General features: G+C 47.5%; 1 pseudogene; it reads left to right on the top strand.

The window, feature by feature from the left end:
* Positions 1-6,042: 6,042 nt before the first annotated feature.
* LOC144506817 (eukaryotic initiation factor 4A-II pseudogene) lies at positions 6,043-6,717 on the top strand (annotated as a pseudogene).
* Positions 6,718-7,017: the final 300 nt, after the last annotated feature.

The raw sequence follows: 7,017 nt of genomic DNA, 5'->3' as shown, positions 1-7,017 counted from the left end.
TAGGGAGCTTCAGAGAAAGTGGCGTTGAAGCAGAAGATAAACCATCATCATATTGAATGGTGAAACAGGCAAGAGGGGCCACATGCTCCACTCCTGCTCCTATTCCCTATATTTATAGATTCTCAAATATGCAAGGCAGAAGGCCATTCAATCTATCATTTTTTGGTAGAGCTATATAAATGTTGACACTACCCAATGCTTTCCCTATAGCCCTGCAATTCTTTTCTTTCAAGGGTGGCATGGTGGCACAGTGGTTAGCACTGCTGCATCACAGTGCCAGGATTTAGTGATTTGCATTTAGTGATACACCACAGCAACTCATCAAGCCTTCTTTGCAGCACCTTCCAAACCCGTGACCTCTACCTTCTAGAATGACAAGGGCAGCAAATCAGCATCAAACCACCAGCACAATTCCAGCTCTCCAATTACTCTGAGCAGAACACCACTGTTCATGGGCATTACTTTGCCCCAACTGAGAGCTTCACTGAGCTATCATTGCCCGTAGGCCTCTCTGAAGCCCAATCTCAGTATCACGCAACTATGGCTCATAGCCTTTCTCTGAGGCCCCAGCTCCTTAGAGCTAACCACTGAACTTCAGCTATATCCTACTGGCCATTTTCTTCTATATCTGCTCCTGAATAACTGTTTTCTAACTGCTATTCACTGATCCACGAACTGATTTGTCTGACTTATTAAAATATCCCAACTGTCCCTAGGCAGGATTGAATATAACAACCGTTGGAACATTCTGTGCCTTGAATGTTACGATTTTCAGTTAAACAGCTCTCCACAGATGATAACATTCAAGAACATGGAGACAAAGAAAACAAAACAAATCATAACAGATAGAACATTGGTTAGCTAACAGGAAGCAGACAGTAGGGATAAATGGATCATTTTTGGGTTGGCAAACTGTTTCTAGTGGAGTGCCACAGGCTTTAGTGCTGATTCCTCAATTATTTCTTCTTTTCGTCTTTGACAGTCCCTCAGGGTCAAGGATGACTTGCTTCCACTCCGGGGAGGTGAATTCTGAGGTGACTGAATTGTCTAATCCTAGAGCCACAAACTCTGCCACTGGTTTGGCAGGTGATGTTTGATTGAGGTGGGAGGGTCAAAACGCTCTGGATTCTGAGCTCTCTTTCCAGTTTATGCTTGGCTCCCGCATGCACTGACACTCGAGGTGATTGATGCCTCCGCAGATGCTTCTCCTATTTGGGCGTTCTAAGGCAAGCAATTCCCACATATCAGTCAGGAATGTTTCATTTAGTTAGGGAGGTTTTCAGAGTGTCCTTGTAACGTTTCCTCTGCCCTCCTAATGATCACTTGACATTGCGGAGCTCGAAGCAGAGCACTTGTTTCGGGAGTCTTGTGTCGGGTATACAGACAATGTGGTCCCACACATCGCAGCTGTTTGGGCGTGACCAGTGCCTCGATACTGCGGGTATCAGCCTGGGAAAGGACGCTCACATTGGTATGCCTATACTGCCAATGGAGTTGCAGGATTTTGCACAGGCAATGTTGGTAATATCTCTCCAGGGATTTGAGGGGTCTGCTGTACCTTGTCCATGTATCTGACGCATACAGGAGAGCAGGAGCCACAGCTGCTCTGAGGACCATGAGCTTGGTGCTGGATTTGAGGCCTCGGGCTTTGAACACTCTGTTCCTCGGGTGTCCAAAGACTGCACTGGCATATTGGAGTCGATGCTGGATTTCATCGTCAATGTCTGCTCCTAAGTGCCACAGGCTTCAGTGCTGGTTCCTCAACTACTTACAATCTAAATCAATGACTTGCATGAAAGGTCTGAATACATGATAGCTAAATATGATGATGACACAAAGATAGCTAGGAAACTAAGTTGTCAAGAGGACATAAAGCGGGCGATCTTACGATAAGAATTCTAAGTCCAGGGCAAGCGTGGAAATGTGAGAGTTTCATAGAACATAGAACAGTACAGCACAGAACAGGCCCTTCGGCCCACGATGTTGTGCCGAGCTTTATCTGAAACCAAGATCAAGCTATCCCACTCCCTATCATCCTGGTGTGCTCCATGTGCCTATCCAATAACCGCTTAAATGTTCCTAAAGTGTCTGACTCCACTATCACTGCAGGCAGTCCATTCCACACCCCAACCACTCTCTGCGTAAAGAACCTACCTCTGATATCCTTCCTATATCTCCCACCACGAACCCAATAGTTATGCCCCCTTGTAATAGCTCCATCCACCCGAGGAAATAGTCTTTGAACGTTCACTCTATCTATCCCCTTCATTATTTTATAAACCTCTATTAAGTCTCCCCTCAGCCTCCTCCGTTCCAGAGAGAACAGCCCTAGCTCCCTCAACTTTTCCTCATAAGACCTACCCTCCAAACCAGGCAGCATCCTGGTAAATCTCCTCTGCACTCTTTCCAGCGCTTCCACATCCTTCTTATAGTGAGGTGACCAGAACTGCACACAATATTCCAAATGTGGTCTCACCAAGGTCCTGTACAGTTGCAGCATAACCCCACGGCTCTTAAACTCCAACCCCCTGTTAATAAAAGCTAACACACTATAGGCCTTCTTCACAGCTCTATCCACTTGAGTGGCAACCTTTAGAGATCTGTGGATACGGACCCCAAGATCTCTCTGTTCCTCCACAGTCTTCAGAACCCTACCTTTGACCCTGTAATCCACATTTAAATTAGTCCTACCAAAATGAATCACCTCACATTTATCAGGGTTAAACTCCATTTGCCATTTTTCAGCCCAGCTTTGCATCCTATCTATGTCTCTTTGCAGCCTACAACAGCCCTCCACCTCATCCACGACTCCACCAATCTTGGTGTCATCAGCAAATTTACTGATCCACCCTTCAGCCCCCTCCTCTAAGTCATTAATAAAAATCACAAAGAGCAGAGGACCAAGCACTGATCCCTGTGGCACTCCGCTAGCAACCTGCCTCCAATCCGAAAATTTTCCATCCACCACCACCCTCTGTCTTCGATCAGACAGCTAGTAACCTATCCAATCGGCCAACTTTCCCTCTATCCCACACCTCCTCACTTTCATCATAAGCCGACCATGGGGGACCTTATCAAACGCCTTACTAAAATCCATGTATATGACATCAACTGCCCTACCTTCATCAACACACTTAGTTACCTCCTCAAAAAATTCTATCAAATTTGTGAGGCACGGCTTGCCCTTCACGAATCCGTGCTGACTATCCCGGATTAATCCGCATCTTTCTAAATGGTCGTAAATCCCATCCCTAAGGACCTTTTCCATCAATTTACCAACCACCGAAGTAAGACTAACCGGCCTATAATTACCAGGGTCATTTCTATTCCCTTTCTTAAACAGAGGAACAACATTCGCCATTCTCCATTCCTCTGGCACTATCCCCGTGGACAGTGAGGACCCAAAGATCAAAGCCAAAGGCTCTGCAATCTCATCCCTTGCCTGCCAAAGGCAGGTAGCACAGTTGGGCGGCACGGTAGCACAGTGGTTAGCACTGCTGCTTCACAGCTCCAGGGACCTGGGTTCGATTCCCGGCTTGGGTCACTGTCTGTGTGGAGTTTGCACATTCTCCTCGTGTCTGCGTGGGTTTCCTCCGGGTGTTCCGGTTTCCTCCCACAGTCCAAAGATGTGCGGGTTAGGTTGATTGGCCAAGTTAAAATTGCCCCTTAGTGTCCTGGGATGCATAGATTAGAAGGATTAGTGGGTAAAATATGTAGGGATATGGGGGTAGAGCCTGGGTGGGATTGTGGTCGGTGCAGACTCGATGGGCCGAATGGCCTCTTTCTGTACTGTAGGGTTTCTATGATGATTTCTATGAAAGAATCCTAGGATATATTTCATCAGGCCCAGGGGACTTATCGACCTTCAGTTTATTCAAAACTGCCAGGACATCCTCCCTCCGAACATCTATTTCCTCCAGCCTATTAGCCTGTAACACCTTCTCTTCCTCAAAAACATGGCCCCTCTCCTTGGTGAACACTGAAGAAAAGTATTCATTCATCACCTCGCCTATCTCTACTGACTCCGTACACAAGTTCCCACTACTGTCTTTGACCGGCCCTAACCTCACCCTGGTCATTCTTTTATTCCTCACATAAGAGTAAAAGGCCTTGGGGTTTTCCTTGATCCGACCCGCCAAGGACTTCTCATGTCCCCTCCTAGCTCTCCTAAGCCCCCTTTTCAGCTCGTTCCTTGTTAACTTGTAACCCTCAATGGAGCCATCTGAACCTTGTTTCCTCATCCCTACATAAGCTTCCCTCTTCCTTTTCACAAGACATTCCACCTCTTTCGTGAACCATGGTTCCCTCACTCGGCCATTTCCTCCCTGCCTGACAGGGACATACTTATCAAGGACACCCAATATTTGTTCCTTGAAAAAGTTCCACTTTTCATTAGTTCCTTTCCCTGACAGTTTCTGTTCCCAACTTATGCCCCCTAATTCTTGCCTAATCGCATCATAATTACCTCTCCCCCAATTGTAAACCTTGCCCTGCCGTACGGCCCTATCCCTCTCCATTGCAATCACAAAAGGTCACTATCTCCAAAGTCCTCTCCCACAACCAAATCTAACACTTGGCCCGGTTCATTTCCCAGTACCAAATCCAATGTGGCCTCACCTCTTGTCGGCCTATCCACATATTGTGTCAGGAAACCCTCCTGCACACACTGCACAAAAACTGCCCCATCCGAACTATTTGACCTACAAAGGATCCAATCAATATTTGGAAAGTTAAAGTCCCCCATGACAACTACCCTGTGACCCTCACACCTATCCATAATCTGCTTAGCAATTTCTTCCTCCACATCTCTATTACTATTTGGGGGCCTATAGTAAACTCCTAACAACGTGACCGCTCCTTTCCTATTTCTAACCTCAGCCCATATTACCTCAGTGTGCAGATCCCCTCGAAGTGCCTTTCTGCAGCCGTTAAACTATCCTTGATTAACAATGCTACTCCTCCACCTCTTTTACCAGCTTCCCTACACTTACTGAAACATCTATACCCCGGAACGTCCAACAACCATTCCTGTCCTTGTTCTACCCACGTCTCCGTAATGGCCACAACATCGTAGTCCCAAGTACCAATCCACGCCCCAAGTTCATCTACCTTGTTCCGGATGCTCCTTGCATTGAAGTAGACACACTTCAACACACCTTCCTGTCTACCGATACCCACCTTTGACCCTGATACCTTCCCCAATACCTCACCACCCTCACTGACCTCTGGACTACAACTCCTTTTCCCACTCCCCTGACAGATTAGTTTCTGATCCATTTTGGAGGCAACTTCAAATCTGCTATTTTATCCACTTAGACAAAAAAAACCCTCAAAAACAGTTTCTCGCCTGTAGGGAGAGTGGACGGGGCTTAAATCCCCTGAACGCCGGTTGAGAGCAGCAGAAGGTGTAATTGCGCATGTGCAGATTTCCAGCAGTAGATGCCTGTCATTCAGCTTCTGCTGCTCTCAACCTGCCTCAACGTAGCATCCCTCCCACCTATTGTGGTGGCCTATGGCCTATCGCAACCCCCCACCTGTCTGGAAAAATCTACCCCCATACCAATATCCCATCCTGCTCAGACCAATCCCCCACCCTCCCCCCCAATTGCCGATTTGACACCCTGCTGATTGCCAACCCAAATCCACCCCCCCGATTGCTGGCCCCAAACATCACCCTCCGTCCCCCCACTAATCTCTAATGCAGAGTGGCAATGCGTCCCCCCCACCATCAATCCATAATACAGAGTGGCAGTGGGTCCCCCCACCACCAACTGGCCCCATCCCCCAGGTGGCCCTGGTGGGCAGTGCCACGCTGCCCAGTGAGCATTGCCAGGGTGTCAGACTGGCAGTGCCAGGTTGACACTGCCCAAGGTGTACCCCCCTTGTCCACGACCTCCCTGGGAGGCCTCAATGGCCTCTGGTTTTACTAGCAAGGCTATCATGACTGGTCCCCGTTGCTGGGGACCAGCTGCGATTCTCGCCGGAGAGAACCTCTCCCAACGAGGCCACAGAGGCAAATGAGCTTGGACGAAAACATTTTGGATGAAGCTGATGAAATGTTGAGCAGAGGATTCAAAGGCCAAATCTACGAAATATTCCAGAAACTCAACACTTCTATTCAGGTGGTTCTGTTATCCGCCACCATGCCTTCTGAGGTGCTGGAAGTGGCAAAGAGGTTCATGCGTGACCCAATTTGTATTCTGGTAAAGAAAGAAGACTTGACACTAGAGGGAATCAGACAGTTCTACTTTAATGTGGAGCGAGAGGAGTGGAAGCTGGACACCCTATGTGATCTGTATGAGACTGTCACCATCACTCAGGTTGTTGTATTCATCAACACGGAGGAAGGTGGATTGGCTGACAGAGAAAATGCTTGCGAGAGATTTCACAGTCTCTGCTCTGCATGGTGACATGGAGCAGAAGGAGCAGGATCTCATTATGAGAGAGTTCCGATCTGGGTCCTGCTGTGTTCTCATTCCTACTAACTTGTTGGCTCATGGAACCGATGTTCAGCAGGTGTACCTGGTTATCAACTATGATCTGCCTTCCAATCGGGAGAACTATAATCACAGAATTGGCCATGGAGGCCGCTTTGAACGCAAGGGTGTCGCCATTAACCTAATCACTGAAGAGGACAGACGGACACTGCGTGGCATTGAATTGTTCTACAACACTATTGTAGATGAAGTGCCAGTGAATGTGGCCAATTTGATATGATTTGAGCTGCTAAACATATTTAAATTGAATCAAATAAATTATTCAGCATCATGCCGGAAATGGGCACGAAGCTGACCTCGCCAGATATCCGGTGCTGGTAAGATCGCGAGAGGTGAGAAATCAGGTGCAAACCTAATTTCTTAGGTCTCGCGTGATCTTACCAGCTCAGCTCACCGATCAGCCGGAGAGTCTACATAGGGATTTAGATAGGTTAAGTGAGTGGGTAAAAATTTGGCAGATAGAGAATAAAGTGGGAAAATGTGAAGTTATCCACCTTGGCAAGGGGTAAGAACATTAAAT

Source organism: Mustelus asterias, chromosome 18 (genome assembly GCF_964213995.1).
Source record: "Mustelus asterias chromosome 18, sMusAst1.hap1.1, whole genome shotgun sequence".
Classification (NCBI taxonomy): Eukaryota; Metazoa; Chordata; class Chondrichthyes; order Carcharhiniformes; family Triakidae; genus Mustelus; species Mustelus asterias.
Note: the sequence above shows the minus strand (reverse complement) of the source record. Positions and strands in the feature narration are given on the sequence as shown.